Source organism: Lagopus leucura, unplaced genomic scaffold (assembly GCF_019238085.1).
Source record: "Lagopus leucura isolate 7727_CA_CO unplaced genomic scaffold, USGS_WTPT01 Super-Scaffold_100157, whole genome shotgun sequence".
Taxonomy (NCBI): Eukaryota; Metazoa; Chordata; class Aves; order Galliformes; family Phasianidae; genus Lagopus; species Lagopus leucura.
Window position 1 is genome coordinate 8,816,121 of NW_024962334.1, and position 18,070 is coordinate 8,834,190.

The window sequence follows — 18,070 nt, forward strand, 5'->3', positions numbered from 1 at the left end:
ATGAATTGTGTCACGCAGAGGGACTGCTTGCAGCAGTCAAATACAGGTTCTTATTAGATTTTGAATACAAGTGAAATTCAACAATGCCCATATGCATGGCTTTGCTTTGAGGCTTGTCACCTGAACACCCACCAAGCACCTGAGGAGCTTAAAGAAAGTTTTCTTTCAGCAAAACTTTCAAAATGCTCCCAATGCTAGCTCTGACTTGACAGGTAGATCAGGCAGAGTGCAGAAATACAGCTTGTTCAGCCATCTGGGGCCAAAATAGGAACAGCCTTCAGGCTAACTCGGGTTACCCTTTGGTCAGTTAGTTAGGCTGTTCGTATTTTTCATAATAGCACCACTAGGAAATTTTGAATTACACTGTGGTTATGAGATAGTCGTGCTTGTCTTGAAGCTGCAAATTATGTGTGGAGCTCTTATCCTGCAGTCTGTGCTCCTTCGCTTTGGGGCTGGATGGAGGGCAAAGGGGACTGCACAGCAGCCCTGCCCCGGTTGTCCTGTGTGTTCAAAGGAGAGCTGTTCATTCGTGTACTGGAGACAAGCAGGATTTGTCACCAGGAACGCTTCGGTAAACAGACAGCGGACAATTTTCCTGTGAAGCTGTGTGTGAGTAATGTGGTGGTGTTGCAGTAGAATGGGAGACAAAATGCTGCCTCCAGAGTGTCTCATTTTTCTTCGGTATTTACTTACTGTTTTCTTCGTGGTTACGTTTTACAGGGAGTTTACCCAGGAAAAGAAATGCAAAATGCTACCAGGGCCTGCTTACCGCCTTCCTTTTGTGCTAAGCAACATGCAGGGGAGAAAAAAACATCAGCAAGTAATAGTAGATCTCCAACTGCTGTGTATCTATGGGCTTCTGAGCAGCGGTTAGGGCTGGTGGCAGTTCAGTGTAAGACCTTAGGGGACACAGCACCTTGACTGGGAAGGACTCGTTGGCTTGTTGGGAAGGCAGTGCTTGCCATGCATCACAGAGCAGTGCAGGTAGGAAGAAGGGGCACCAGGCTCGTCTGCTTCTGTGCCTCCAGGAATAAACCCAACTTTCTGTCAGGGAGAAGTAATATTTCATCATTTTTATCTTGCTGTAAGTGAAATCACAGCAAACCAGCTTAGCAGAAGAAGCATTCCTCAACACGTCTTAAAGGATGTGTTATTTATTGCATACATCGGTATCTGTCAGTTTACCCTGACGTATCTGGTACAGAGGCTCAAGCAATGATAACAAAAGATATAAATAGTATGCGTGGTAAACAATTTGTAGAAGAGGACATTGCTACCTAATGATGTGCGTGCTTTTATGTATACTTAATCTCTGCAAAGGCAGCCTGAGTCACATAATGGACTCCATGGAGAGACTGGCACTCCTGCTGTCACAGTGACAGGCGCGTACGTGTCCTTTGTGCACGGGGATTATTAGCAATGTATCTGTACTATCAGCTATTGTGATAAAAGCATACAGAGCTGGAGACATTGAGATTTCCTCCCCGAGTGCACATGTTATCCAACACAACCCTTGCCTTCATAAAGGTTTGCTAGGAAAGTGAATCAGATGCCTGCTGGATCGTGTTCTGCCTCTGAAAATGGGTTATGTTAGCTACAGAAATGATGCAATTCACAGAGACACAGATTGTGCCTGATAAGGACTCATGAAGATCTCAGGGAGGGGGGCTGCACCCAAGGGCTTGCTGTTGTCACTCATAACTCATTTCATTCTTGCAAAATATTTGCCATCACACGTGGGCATAGAAGAAAAGGACTGGGTCAGCGATTACCACCAGCTGTGGGCTTTGATGGAGTTTTGTGGAGGTGTATAATCTAGATGCAATTACAGCGGGTTGTCTGGGAAACTGGAACTAAAGTTCTTATTCTCCAGGTAAAACTGCTAAAGCTTGCCTGGAAATGCTCAACAAGTAAGAAGTGAGCATCTGCTGAAGCTATTTTAGATTTTACAAATTGTATCAAAAATTTGAGTTTCTTACCAACAGGATAACATGAAGTGCTGCAGTTTTTTGTTAGAACCGAAAAGTCGGCACTTGGATCCAGCTCTCACCAAAGCCCAGGCAAGTTGGGCATGGCAATTCATTGCATTTCACTTATGTTTTTGTTATACCATGAGCTGTCCAAGTAGCTCTGTGGAAGAAGTTTTGCCTCTAGATTTGAGTTCATCTTTCCAGGAATCTGGGGTATGTGGGCCCAGCATCCTAATTCAGATCTGTATGGACAAAGCTGTGTCAGGGGAGGGGCAGCTGCTGGTGAGGGACAGGGTCTGTGCCAGAGGGTGGTGGGCATGGAACAGCCTGCCCAGGGCTGTGGGCACGGCCCTGAGTGCCAGAGCTCAGGGAATATTTGGACAGTGCTCTCAGACATTGGGTTTGGCTTTTGGGTGGTCCTGTGTGGAGTCAGGAGTTGGACTCCATGATCCTTGAGGGTCCCTTCCAGCTTGGAATATTCTGTGATTCTGACTCCATGATGTTTAATCCAGTTCAGGATTGTGGTGTTTAGATGCTGTGGAATGGGGACTGCGTGTGAGAGGTATTACTGTCAGTTGAAGTTACTGACTCCATGTGTTCAGAACACGCTGGAGAAGAGTCTGCTTTTTCCTCTGAGTTTCAGGATAACTGCAGAAGACAGACACCCGGGCTGCAAAAACAGCACGCGTCAGCAGAATGCAGAAAGGGAAACTTTCTGTCAAACCTGAGAATACAAGCCCCTGGGGCCAAGTCTAGCTCTATTTTTGTGTCCGCAGACCATCTGCTGCTATTTCAGGTGCTAACTTAGTAATGCCTCCCACTGTGTTCCTGCCACAGAGACAAGGCATTAGCAAGTCCTCAAGTTTATATGCTAAAGAGCAAAACTCAGGTGAACAGCATGATGGCAGTCAATGCTAGAAAGTCAGCCCTTCTCAGAAGGTATTTGCCACATACTTTCTGTGGTGATTGTTAAAAAGGTGTAGGATCTGCAAATCAAACTGTATTTAATTGTTTGGTGTTTGTTTGTTTGTTTGTTTGTTTGTTTTAAAGAGCAAATTGTCTTTCCAGGAAAGACAACAGTCCATGGCTGGACTTCAGAGAACACCTCTGTCCTAGGAAGTCTTATCAAATCCCTGGGAGGAATACAGTCTCAGAGAGAATAACTTCACGAATACCTCAGTTGTGAGACAAGGAGAAGGTGCGATGAAGGCAGGACATGTGAGTTCAGTAAAGGCTTAATGACTTTTTCCTGCTCGCTGCCTGTACATTTGAGCTCAGCAGAGGGCACCGAGCCCTCTCACACAATCCTGTTGCAGGTTGAGCAGGTGAGAGCCACTTGTAAGGCAGGAGGAGAGAGAATGTATTTTTCTAGGATACTGCGACTGTAGCAAGAATTAAAAGCAAAAATAGGCAGCTCTCATTCCATATTTAGCAAAACATTGGTCCACATCTTCCACGTGAAAGAAACATTTTGAGAAAAGTTTGTGCAGAACAACTCAATATAATTATGCAATAGGACATAGTGTGAGCACTTAGGGTGTGCTTGGTTTCCTTTGACTTTGTCTTTGCACTGTCAGACATCCCTGCTGCCATACACAGGTAGAGCCAGCTGATTGTAAATGTCACTGCTGCAGAGGGATCATGCACAAAGCCATTCCCTGCTGAGGCCATAAGACATCTGTGAGCTGTTACATCAGCTCATTTCACCTTCAGTGAAGCGAGAAGGGGCCAATCCTGGTACACAAATCATAGCTATCCCCTTCTTAGGCGCTCAGACCTTCTGGGCTTCAACTTCTGCACTTCTGATTTTGCAGAACATTGAAAAACCAGGCACAGTTGGTGTCTTGCTGAGACAAAGTGGCTGAAGCACACCGGGCTGTGCAATAAGCACAGTGTGCAGAGGTGTTCCACGTGGTGTAACCACATATAGACAGATAAATTCAGGAGAGGCCTTCAGTGCAGGTATGTGTGGACAAATGATGGGGTGAGATGCGTTGTTTTTGCTGTCCCTCCTCCTTGGCAGTATGCAGTAAATGTAACTCCCTAAGTCTAGAAGCAAACAGCTGAAAGCCCTGCTGAATGTTCCAAAAGATTATCCACATGAGAGCATTCAGTGCACAGATGCTAATTGTTTCTTGAAATATCCTTGAATGTCTTCTGCACTGTGAGATGGATTTTCTGTGAGCAACACAAGGTGTCGCAGCTTTCAGCATCCCTCTGTGCCAGCAGCACTGCCTGGCCACACAGTGATCACACATACGTTCCTTCGCAGAAGGAAACAGTCCTATAAAGGCAGTATGGACCAACACTGGTCTGCCAAGGGCATATGGTGCTTCTTTAGAGAAGTCCCTGCTGAACACCTAAAGATGTATTCAGCCAATCCTGCATGAAAGAGACAGGGCAAGCAAGCAGCTCAGTACCATAGGAGGTACTGCAGTGCACAGCATACGTGCCATTTGGTGGGATATATGGTGTTCAGCTGCCATAGATTGGGAATGGCATCTCTGCTTCATGCCATCTGATGCTTCCCCCTCTAAAATTGTTTTCTTTGTGCTGAAATTTGCTGTGCCACCTACATTTTGAAAGCAGCAGGTTGCATGTGGAGGAGTGTAAGAAGCTCCCTTCTACTGCATGCTCCTGGCACCCCAAAGCACCATGTGTTTCTGTGCACCTATTGCAGAGGATCAGAATGACTAAACAGCCGAGTGCAGGTTTCATTCAAAGCCATGTCTGCTTGCTCTTTCTATAGAGAGTATATTTGCCATTTATCACCTGACCTTTCCATGGATCAAAGCTGGCTTTATTATGTGCAATCCTTCTTCCAGCCAACATTTTCATCTGTCAGGTTTTCAAAAAAACATGTCTATTAGAAAGACTCACTGTGCCATATAGAAAGGCAAAAAGAAGGCAGGCAGAAGAAAAAGCAGAGAACAGGAGCTCCCCAATGCACCTATAAATGCTCCCAGACCTTCCAGTTTGTTCCCCAGGATTGTTTACTTTGCAACTGCAAGGAGAATAAGCAAAAGCCACTGGTTGGTTTGTCATTGTTTTTCCCTCCCTGAGACACAATGTTCTCAACACTCACTGCACCCGATCAAGCAATTAAAAGCAAATAATTTATATAATTAGTGTAGTATTTGCTTCCATTTATGAAAAAACTACCAGAGGATCACAAACTTCTTTGAAATTTATTCCTTAGTTAAGTTTATTTCATACATCTTAATGATCCAACCCTTTGATAGATGGACTGTTAATTTTAAGCAATTATTCACATTCGTTAATATGACTTTGTTTTCGAATGGCTGGTCAGATAAATCAAGTGATGCCATTTCTATTCCCCAGCTGAATAAATCTGTGGTCGCTGCCAGTAGAAGCATTCGTAACTGTGAATACAACACTTATTTTCTTGAACAAACATGGAAAACATGGAAAATTCTCTCCCCAGTTTATTTGAACTTGCATGATTTCCCACATGTTTGTAAGCAAATGAACACAGAAGATGTGAGAGCATGCCTAGACTGAATGTTTTTAAAATTCAGATAGATATTGGGCTAGGGTTTGTTTATCCCTACGTATTTCTCTGGTTCTTCAAATGCAGCTGATGCATGCAGGTCTCTGCATCGGGCTATAAAATGCATTATTCTCTCTGAATTCTCGCATCTTCTTTTCTCTAACACGCTCCCAGAAGACAAACACCATCCTTTTGTACTGCTGATAGGCATTTGAGAGCTTTCATATCCAGTTCACAGTAGCAAGATGTACGAAATGAGAAACACAAATTGCTTTCCTTCTGCTGTGCAGGCAGACCACACCAATCTGCTCTAATACCAGCAATTCTCAGACTTAGTGACTTCTGCATCCAGTCCTGCAGACGGTCACTTTGCCCTGAAATTCAGCTGTCCTCCAGCAGCAGTGAGCAGCCTCTACTCCTCCACTCCCAGGGGCTCAGCTGCCTTTAGGAACCAGCTGCATTCTTGTTTGGGGTTGGTCCTTCATAAGAACTCATCGTAACACAGAGCTCCTGGCAATGTCATTGCAGCACCACTGCCTCAGAACCTAGGGGCTAGGGTTTCCTAAAAGCTGAAGCATAATTATTACCATTAGCCCTGTTCACTGTGAGAATTTCAACTTCCTAATGTTTTTAAATCATTAGGTGCTTAGTGTTACTAAAATCTACACAAAACCCAATATAATAAAACAATTCAACAAGAACACAATTGATATAATAAAACTTAAAACCTATGCCAGCATAAAACAGTTTTGATGTGGAATCATTTCTTTATTGAAACAAAGAAAAAGCTCTCATAGAAAAACACTCTTTCAAAGCCAGACTGGATAGGGACCCTGGGCAACCTCATCTAGTGTCTGATATCTAGTGGCTGGCAACGCTGCCCGTGGATGGGGTTGGACTGGATGGGCTTTGAGGTCCCTTGCAGCCCAAGCCATTCTGGGATTCTACGATTCTCTCAGCTTGCAGTTTAGGGGCATTGTACACTTTGAGAAGAAAAATGTAAGAATCTTTAACACGTGGCTTTTTTTTTTTTTCCAAAACCAATATTTTATTAGGAGTCAGTAGACTTTTTAGTGGCAGGTGAATGCCTTACTCATCTAACTGTAAAGCCAGTGAGAGGCCGTTTATCCATCACTGACTTATCCATCATTGCACTACCCTGTCAGATAGGAGTGCTCACAGATTTTGGAAAAGTGATTCCTGCAGAAGCCTGGCTTTCACAGAACCCTATATGGGAGCACAGCTCTCTGCAGGCTCTCTCCCCACCTTCCCCCTTGGGCAGTCTCTCTCTGCAGCCTTTTGCTTCGCCATAAGCATTACTCACCTGCCCAACCTTTGTTTTCCCTTCCATCTCTCACCACTGAACATCCGCTTGATAAAGCCCTGCCCCTCTGAATCCACTGTGCTGCCTTCCATGGGGATCCAGTGTGGCTGGCACATCTCCCAGCATTAATCACAGCTGATAAGCAGCACTGCCCTACAAGTCCAAGTGAGTCCCATTGCCTGCCTGCTGTTCACCCACTGTCACGTTTTGGATCGGTACCACTTTTGCCTTGATTGTTGTTAGCGTCAAAGCTCTGGCTCAAGCAGCTAAATACAGCCAAGTTTCTGTGATAACCTCCAGGTATCACTTGGCAGGTGAGACAGAGCACAACAGACCCAATGCACAGCCTGGACAAGCCCTTTGTAACGCTGTTCTGTAGGGAAATAATTGGATGAGCCCAGGGAAAATCCATGCATAGCAGTACAGATAAGATGTTTAAATATCTGTGTGAAGAAAGAGAGACACTTTTTTGACAATTATATGAAAGTATGATATGTAAATATTTAACTTTGTACAAAAGGATACTATTGGTTCATCATAGACATCAGTCTTACTCTTTGAAAACAGAACTTGGGATGAGTTTGGATAAAACTCTTCTGTTTGGTTAACAATCCAGGAGGCTGTTTAACACAGCAGTAACGTGCCCATTGCTATCTTCACACCAGAAGGAATTCACCAGCAGTGCACTGCTGTGCATAGCACTCAACCCATGCCTCTTCAGCCAGGAGAGGGAAGTGTTGTGTTCTGCAGGCACTGCCATGCATCAGGACACTCCATGGGGGCCATGCTGTTTTTTCTGAAGAGCATCCTTGTACTGAGTGAACAGTGTGGATTAGTGGGTCTCTAGCTCATGATCCTGAGGGATGCTCTTAGCAGAACAGATTTCCCATTGCTGTAGCACAACTCTTGACTGTAAATCAAGAAGGAAAATGCCCTTGGAGCCTTTGAGCTATCTGTTTCTCCTAATGTCCATCTCTTGATTTCCCTGAATCCCCATCTTCGTCTCTTAGTTTCCCCTAATCCCCCTCCCCAGCCCATTAAAAATGCCCCTCTTGGGGTGTTAATGAGTTCTGCTCATTTGAGCTTGTTAAAGGCGGAGTGGAAAGAAACAGTGTTTGTTCAAATGAGAGCACAAGACAGGAGTCACAGCCTGTGGAAGAAGGCTGTGATTTTAGCAAAGCTGGCCCTGCTTTGAAAAAAAAACATGGAGAGCTGAAGGATGGATGAAAAGAAGCAGGGAACTGGAGGGGAATGGCAGGGATGCAGACAAGCAAGAGGAAGGCAAGGGCATGGATTATTGGGGAGTAGTGTGGACATTAATGGGAAGAGATAATCCTACCCCCCCCCCAGAGAAACGAGACTTGTGTTCACAGGCTAAACCTATTGGGAATAAAAAGGCTCTCACTCTTTGTTCCACTGCTTTTAAGGCAAAGAAGCAGGTGGTCTAGGTTCATTTCAGGTCTCGTTTCTGTCTCCACATCCAAAAAAACACACCAATGGCCTCTTTGTTATCAGCACAGGCACAGATGTCAGGGCTGTGAGATCAGAGAGTCCTCATCAAGCTGCAGACTCCCACAGGTGGGGACAGACAAGTGTTCTGCAGAGAGCAGCAAGGCACCTGGAAGACATTTTGTTGGCATTCTGGTGAAGTTTTATTTGTTTTTGTTTTTGTTTTCTTTTTTGTTTGAGGTTACTGTAGGACTGAAAACAGCCCTGAGTGGCTTAGGATGGTGATGATCTGGGAAGATGAAGTAGGGCTGGAAGTGCAGCAGTAGTGTGTTTTGTGTCTCCGGTGCAAAATATATGGCTGGTTTGAAGAAAAACACCAAGAAAAACAATGGATTTCGGGGAAGAAAGTGTAGAAAGGGGATTGGACTGCCAAATTCATCAGAATAGTACAGGAACTATAAACACATGTAAACACAAACATATATATGGTATAAAGTACAAAGCAGTTGAAAAGGAGTAACTTAGGACTACTACAGAGAAAAATAACAGCAGGACATCTCTGTCAAAATGGTTTGGATACACACAGTTTGAGTGGCAATATGCTTTTTGCCATTTGTTTTTTGCTTTGGTCGGTGGATCACTTACATGTATTGTGGGGTGAACAGACCCTGTCCAGGCAACAGCAGCTTATCTACCAAAGAGACATGGTCTGTTTACCACTCGAAACTTCCAGCTTCCTACTACTGCTGGGCGCTATAGGAATGAGGCATCTGCCCTCCTGTCCTGCACTATGTGATCACATTATCCTTGCCTGCATCCTTGCAGCTTGCAAGACAGAGCTGGGCTGGACTCACTGTTATGATTCGAGGCAAGAGAGCTGGTCTGGGTGTGTCATGAGGTTGAGGGCAGCCTCCGGCTGTGTGCAGCAGCCAGCTTCTCACAGTAGGGCTGCTGCCCCATGAACCAGCCAAGGGCATATCCGGAGAGCCAGCCTGCACTGCTGCCTCTCTTGTGGATTGCCTAGAAGCTGTATCATAGCTGCACTACAGCATGCTCTTGTTTCCAAGTTCCAGTAGTTATTAAAGCTTTGCTATCTGGTGGTTGTTGCTAGGCAGGAGCTGTCCTGCAAGTGCTCCATCATGGGGGTCAATTAAATGCTATCCTCCAGCAATCTGCTTTGAACTGAAGCCTGTGTGAAAACAAGGAGAGAAGATCCTTGTTCTCTTCATTAAAGAATGATTTGAGACACTGATAGAGACAAGCCTTGGTCACAGCTTTTAATTGCCTTGGAGTGGAGACGGGTTATGGACGGTAATTTCTAGGGCTAAACAGGGACGCTGAATCTTTAAACAGAAAGAAAATGCATCCAAATTAACGTGTCCCATTTGAAGTAGCAATGCAGGCTTTGTATGGGAATGGAGAAGAAGTATGACCACATCACTCTTCAGTATCCAAAACTAAAAGTGTGATGCTGTGCCTGGGCATGAGCCACTGTGGAATTTCTCAAGGAACTGGAATGTCACCTTCCCTTGTACTCCCTCCCAGCTGTGTTCCACTTGCTCCTGCCAAGCTCTGTGGAAACTTCTGAAAGTTGCTGTGAAATGTTTCAAAGTATCTCCGATCCACAACTTCAGGACAGAGCTGGCACTCCAGTCTGACACACGACACTAATGGTGGCTGCCTGCATGGGTGCATTTCCCAGCCAGGAGCTGTGGGTTTGGCCCCAGCCTTCAACACACTGACACTTCTCCCTGTCTTTCCACACTGCAGGACCTCCCTGGCTTGCCGTGGCCTTGTCCGATGAAGGAGAAGCACCAACGAGGCCTTTCAGCCAGGCGCAGTGCCTGCACACCATGGCAGAGCTGTCTGGATGTGTCCCTCTGATGGACCAGCTTTCTCAGCAAGACTCTTCTTTTCTTTTTTTAATCAGAGGGCGGTGAGGCCCTGGCATAGCTGCCCAAAAAAGCTGTGTGCCCCATCCCTGGAGGCACTCAAGGCCAGGTTGGATGGGGCAGCATGACCCAGTGGGTGGCAGCCCTGCCCACAGCAGGGGGTTGGAACTGGGTGGGTTTTAAGGACCCTTCCAACCCAAACCATTCTGCAATTCTGTGATTATACTTTTTCAAGGGTCTTTGCCTTATGCTGAGCAAGTCTCCACAGGGGACACATTGCTGGATTTCTGCAGGCTTCTGGAAAAACCTTACAGAAAAGCCAGAAGGATTTCTGAGCTACAGCTGATTGTTTGCTTTCATTTCTAGGGCTGCAACCATGCCCTTGACAGAGAATTGGCAAGCATTGTCTGTGCAAAGAAACTGTGGTACGTGAGAAATCATTGGATAACAAAACAAATCTTAATTGCGTAAGAGCCCCACAGCACAGAGCTGACACCGATGGCTGCTGGGTTTCTCTGCTGCAACATCTCTCTTCTTTTTGCTGCTCAAGCTTCTCATAGGAAGAGTTCAGCTACTTATGGATGTCGAGATTTGCTAGAATTTTTGTCTTTTCTGCTACGGGCCCTTGGCAAAGGGGCTGAACACATTTTCACCCAGCTGCAACACAGAGTGGAGTGGCCATGTTCTGCCAAATGCACTGAATGGGAGAGTAAGGTCATCATGGCTCATAATTTCTCACTTGGCTTCCTCACACTTCCCTCTTCCCCTCTGGACAAAACACTTAGAATCATAGACTCACTGAATGGCTTGGGCTAGAAGGGGCCTGTCGTGAAGGCGACTGAAGTACTGCACGCTTCACTCTTAAGAGAAAGGCAGAAATATATTTATTGATATAAATAGATATAAGATGGTAATTTGAATAATGGTGACAGCAACGTAACGAGATTTGAAATGGCTAGATGTTCCTGACTACCTGCTACACAGAGTGGGGAGGTACATAATGAATCTAAGATCAAATAATAGCAAAGCTAATACAGCTTAAAAACAATAAATTGCTTACTGAGGATCTGTCTGCAAGGCTTCACCACGTCCTGGTGAATCTCTGTGCATGTGTTAAGTAACCTCAAGAGGTGTCCGTACTCAAGGGGAGATTCTGGTTTGCAGCCAGCTGCTTGCAGGAGGAACTCTCAGAGGGGTTCTTGGGCTGCTTTCTATCTATGGGGTAAGATGATTGACTCATAGTCATACGACCTAAAATTGGTTCTGTTAAACCAGGTGTCTGGGCACCGGTGGTGAAACCTTGATTGTTATTAGTTCCAAGGACAAGATCTTTTGCATCTCATCATGTGCACCAGGCCTTGGGCATAACGATCAGGTTGGGTGCTGGGCAAGGAGTGCACCATCACAGGGCCCTAAATATCATCTACTTCCAACCCTCTGCTGTGGGCAGATGCCACACTTAACTGCAGTCATTTTTAGTTGCCTTGTTTTTGTGTTAGAGACAGAAATATCTGTGCCACGTTTCCATGCCTACTCATATTTACAGAGTTTAGTCTGTAATCCAGAGATGAAAAGCCAAAGGGAAGGGCTGCTAGCACAGTGACAGTGAAGCAGGCTGCCTCCAGTCTCCCTTGCTTTGCCATGAGCCGTATCTCCCAGGAGAGCAGTTGCGCAGAACGGGAGGTCAACACAAACCTGAGGACAAGCTAACCGCAAAGTTCGTATTTCTTACATCCTTAATGATGTTCAATGAGCAAGAAATTGTAACCATGGAAACTAGCTTAACAAAGGTGTGATGTCTGCTGTCCTCAAGGGTCAGGCAAGGCTTCCGCCTCTATCAGCAAAGTTTGTCAGAGGAAAGGATGGCTTTCCAGCGGCATCTCAGGTCAAACAGCTATATCCACAGCCCGGTAATTAGATGTGTGCCTGACGTCACACACATAGGACATCCGCTGATCCCAGCTCCTTCCTTTTTGAGCAGTCAGTGTAAATTTAAGATACAGTTAGCTGAAGTCTCTCCAGGAAATGCTGGAATTGAATATAGCATGAAACCAAACCTATGAAATCAATTGTTTCCTATTGCTTTGCTGTAGGCTATTTGAGAACAGAAAAGATATGACGTGGACATTCAAGATGCTGCTCAACACTTTTGTTAGATACTGAGCAAACAGAACACTGTATTTCAGGGCTTTGACTGTGAACCTGCTCTCACTGTAACAAGACATATCTCTGTCGAGTGTGCTTCTGAATTCCATCCAGGGTTGATAGCAGGCAATTAATTCTTCAAGGAATTCCTGTTACATTCTACTCCCACTATATTCTTCCTAGAACCATATTAAAGCAAATATCACGAGAACAGAGAGAGAGAAGAGGCCTTCGGCAGTAGAGACTGAGAGATCTCTCTGAGTACTCCAACACCAGCAGCAGTGACAAGACTGACTGATGCAGCAGCTCAATCCTGTTGCACCGAGGTGGAGTACAGCCCTGCAGGAAGCCTGTGGGGACAGAGGGCTCCCACATCAAAGTTGTATAGGTATGTTGCACCCAAGGCTGGGCTGCCTTGGAAAGGCCAGCTTGCTGAGGGAAGCAACTTTGAAAGTCTATAAAATGAGATATGAGAAATGGAAGGATGTGTGGTTGTTTGGCCAAAGAGAGCGTGGGGGATTGATGCAGGAAGGGTCTTCAGATGCTTCAAGGGTAGATATAAGCAGGAAAGGGCTGTTTTGCTGGGAGGGGGTTGTAAGAATGACAAGAAGTAGCGGGTTTAAATTATAGGTGGCAAAATTTAGATTTTGGCTTTAGATGTGGGATTCATCTAAGCAAATGTAGACACCAGCTGTATAAATACATCACTTAGGCTTATCATGAAATCATAGAATGGCTTGAGTTGGAAGTGGCCTTAAAGCCCACCCAGTTCAACCCCCATGCCATTGGCAGGGTTGCCATCCTCTAGATCAGAATGTCCAGGATTCCATCTAACCTGGCCTTGAATATCTCCAGGGGTGGGGCACCCACAACTTCCTTGGGCAACCTGCTCTAGTGCCTCAATACCCTCTGATTAAATATTACAATATTTCCTCATGATATCTAATCTAATTCTTCTCTCATTTAGTCTAAAGCCACCCCCCCCCCCTCCCCCCTTGTTCTGTCACTATCAGACCATGAAGAAAGTCAGTCTCCCTTCTTTTTGTAAGTTCCCTCCAAGTATTTGAAGACCACGAGGTCCTCCCAGAGCCTTCTCTTCTCTAGGCTGAACTTCAGCCTTTCTTCATAAGCTCGGCACTCCAGCCTTCTGATCACCTCTGCGCCTTTCCTCTGGAGCTGCATCCTGCTCTCACATCCCTACCTGTTCAAGTCTGCAAATCTGCCATGCATGCAAAACTCGGCACTGGGGGTCACTCACCCCACTTATCCTAATTTGCTAAGATAAAGAGCAGGGTGAGCTGCTGTATCCAACTAATGCTGCAACCGCCAGCCTGTATTTAGCAGTTGCAGCACGTATCTGGGAACCCTAACGGCTGGGTTAGTAAGACTGCACACTCTATGCAGAACAGAAAAGTCTCTGCTTCCTGCTGCCACTTGGTGGGAATCGACCCTATGTCATGTCATGCTCTCTGTGTGTCTTTCCATGAACATTAAGGGGAGAAAGGAAGGGGGAATGTCAAAGTGCTAAAGAACAGGTTTTCTCTCCAAGCTGACTGCATGGCACAGGTGTCTGTGGAGCACCATGTGAGCACCATGGCTTTAGAGATGTGAAGCATTAGTATGTGATGACCGTGATTCATATGCAAAATTTAGGTGAGTTTGTCAGAAGGGAATAAATTAAATGATTACATTTCTCAAAACAGTTCTTTCCCTTCACCGTGTTGATTTCTGAGACACAAACACCACTTCTCTTTTTTTGTAATGCTTTATTTCGTTATTGACTATGTGAAAGGCCAGCAGCAAATCTTGTACCTTGCAGAGAGCCAACACTCCATATTCTTCTTATGTGTTCCTTGTTGGTTTTTTTTCCCTGGATAAGCGTACAACAAAAATGCAGGGATGCTGGTAAGAGCTAATGGCAGGAGTAATAAAAAGAGCACATTTGTGCATTATTATTGTCTCTAGAGAAAAAAATAAATAGCAACAGCTGTAACACAAGGAAAAAATCTCTCTGGCCACAACAAATGGAAATCAATGTTTTATGCACACCTCTACTCTAAACCACAGAACTGAAAATGGATAAAGGTCTGCTTTAATGGTCTCCTGATGAAATGTAATGATGGACATTTTTACTGGCCAAGAAAGTCCAATCCTGAAGCACATTTTACTTACAAAAGCACGTTGAACATTGAGTCACGGATAAACCACCCTGCCTTTGAAACTCTGCAGGCTCCTGTATATTTTATCAGATACAATAAATAAATACCAACCAAAGAAACGAGCAGGGTCAGTATACAGGAATTAGGTTGCTACTTGTACAACACAGCTAACATTTGCTACAGCACCAGCAGAGGCATTAAATCAATACTTGAGAAGTTAAGGTGTTATCAGGAGACAAGTTGCTATAGATAACTTCTAGTTTAATTGTATTACCGGTGAATAAATACGCCAGCATAGAGGCTTAATGATGTACTTTTGAAACACTTTCCATCTTCAGAACTCAACCTGCCTGAGACACATAGGTAAATACCAACCTCCCTCCACAGCTGACTTATTTATCAGCTATCAGCAGGCAGACCATGCTGGCGAGCTACAGAGATGAATTTACAGCTCAGCCATGGGAGTCACTTGGCTGTCTGCACCTCAGAGCCATTTCATGCTGCCTGTTGCTGCTGGCCAACTCCTAAAGCAGGAGAGTGATGGACGGCTGTCAGCAGGAGTCCCACAGCCTCCTCTTCAGAGGATTTCCTCGCTGGAGCTGCCTCCAGGCCTGCTCAGGCTGCTGGGTCTGCTCTGCAGGCTTATCCGTCGTCTTTTAAGCAATTCCTGGAGACAGACAGTGCCAGTTTATTTTACTTGTGGAAGAGCTTCCTCATATTTGCCTGAAAAAAAAAAAAGAAGAAAAAAGGCTCCTGACTTCATGTTCCCAATGTAAACTGGGAGAAATGATGCTGAAACCAAAGGGGTGGCAGCATTAGAGTCAGAGTGGCTACAGGGGAATCAATTCCTTCTCATTTCTTGCTGTGCTGCAGAGTCAAACAGAGTAGGAGGGACATTTCACTAAAGAAAGAAATGTTCGATGCAGACTGTACTAGAGCCTAAGACCATATAACAGATGATGTATGGCCACTTTTAACATCTATCCTAGTAGGCTGGTAGCACTGTAACACATTCACAACATTTATCATTTCTTAATTCACTACAAATCATGGAGAAGTCAGGCCTTAAAGACAAATAGGTGATTCTTTCTGGATGCTGACTTACTGGCGTAACCACCCATGCTGTTCTGGCAGGACATGGCTCTGCTTCCAGGGGAAACTGCTGGCACTGTGATCAGGTTGACAAGCAAGAGCAGGTACGTCTACACTCCTTTGGGTAAATCTACTCTTCCTGGGTATGCTTGAATGTTAATGGCACTTTATGGTACTGTGTAATAATGGGGTGGACAGTGAATGTGCATGTGCATCCCATTTCTGTGATCTAACCTATCAATGAGACATTCTTGTTCATTTTGCACAGGCCAGAATTTGATAGCACCATTAGACAGTGTGTTTATATTATAAATCCACTGCTGCTAAAGCAAGTCCCCAGCTCTGAGCAACGAACACGGATACACCCTGCACATACCTGTGTATCTGTGAGGCTCTGTGTCCCCTAAAAGTACAGGTTGTATTCAGTCCCATTCTTCCTCACTGTACTTTAAGAGAACTCACACATTTTAGTTGTAGCGGCCTGCCTAAACGTTGTGCTTGCTCCTTTTAACTTTGTGAACTGTTTACCCCCAAAATGAATCCCTACAGAGAGTCTTGACAAGTTTGGACAGAGGTTCAGCTATTTGGACTGAAGACACAAATCTTTTCATCTCCAGGTCTCCCATCTGAAAAGATAGTTTGAGCCCATGAGAGCTGAGGGGCCAAGAGAAGTGAAACCCAACCAGACTGAGAGGCAGCCCATCAGCCCTGAGAACAGTCCAGGGTTTAGGGACTGACTGCAGCCGACTGTGAGCAGGCATGGGACAGAGTGGAGGGCACACTGCTGGGGCCGTGGCTGTAGATATTGAGTCATGCCCATCAGAACAGGCTGACTGAGCTCTAAAAAGAGGGCACTCATGCTAGCTTTTGCAAAATCTATAGTAATATCCTCTTTTTTTTTTTTCTTTTTTTTTTTCTTCTCAGAGAGCAGCTCTGTGTGAATCATGTTACCTTCAAGATATTTTGTTGCTCATAGCAGAGATCCAATTTTCACCAGGACTGTCTGCAGTTATTAGTTATTATTCAAACACAGGCTTTTACTATATGTCTCACGCAGTTTTTGCTTCTTTTTTTCTTTCAGTTTTTAATATGCAGATGGTAATCTGATTGCAACTTTGGCCTTTAGAACAAGATGTAGCTTGTTTTTTAAATAGTATTTTCTGCATATTCTACACATAAGCATAACCTAATAAGATACAATAAGTGGTTATTAATAACATGAGGCATAAAATATCTGTGCAGAAAGACTATAACCAAATGCACTGCTAAATTAAGATATCAGTTGTATTAGTGCTAATCTCTCAGACCTTTGGTCATGAGCAGCTCTCACCTAACAGCATTAAGTGAAGTTGCCTTAATGGCCAGGAATGGGGTCTTCTGTGAGGACAACAGCAATAGCTGGTTTATTTTGTCTTCATCTTCCAACAGAAGCCTGGAGAGAAGAGCATTCAAGATATGCAGTGAGACATGATGGGAACGTGCCTTTGTTCAAAATCACTGTGCATGGAGAATTGTGTGCATTGGTCAGTGAAAAGAGGGAACCATGAAGTTGTGGCAGGGGCTAAAAGCCAAATAGCCAATGGCCAATAGAATGGCAAATAGATTGTGTTGAAAACAGAGGAGCTGGTGCATCCTCCTTTCCTTACACTGCATCCAGACTCTCACCACTCAGTGCTTTATAACTGATGATGAAATATCCATTTCTTCAAATCACTGCAGTACACAAAGTTTTAATTCTTTTGTGAATTCCTTTGCTCCACACTTCACTCACTGCAGTCAGTGTAAGGAAACCTTCATCACTCTTTGTCCATGTGTGAGCTCCAAGCCTAAAAGGATTAGCATTGCCTGTAGCAAGTTTTTTGCTGGATTGCTCACATATTACACTGCTGCCTAGATAACCACAACCTGTAAGCATACTGAGCAAAAACAGGCAGTAGTTCAGCTGTAGGAAAGAAAGAAAATAAAGGTGTGCTAAGGGAGAAAATGTTTGGGACTTTTTTTAACTCTAATACTCCAGACAAGCATATAGATAAAGTATGCTTTTATCATTGAGGAATTCATACACATTCTCATGAATATTTGGTTTTATTGTGAATATGGGACTGGAAAAAAATTGGGAAATAGCTAAGAATAACTATCATTTGCCAAATAACAGCAGACAGCACATGCTGAGAATCTTGGCGTCAATGTTCTCTGTTGCTACAGCCAACCTGCAGTCCTCCACACTGAGGATTTTGATATTTGAATGTATTACAGACATGATTAACTCTTTCATATTTTCCAGCTTACCAGTTCCATGAATATCAGAGTTAGAATGACTTAACTGGGAATTTAAGCAGCTTTTTAATTGGAAATGACCTTAACTTCTGTTATTCATTACCATAGGATTCTCACTACGTTTTTCATATGATAGAAGAAAGATAGCAATAGAGACAATATGACAGCCAAGAAGATACTAAAAATAGTGCTGTTTTCAGCTGAATCATAGATTATCTGATGAACTTAATTAGGAAATGTTCAAAAAGTGA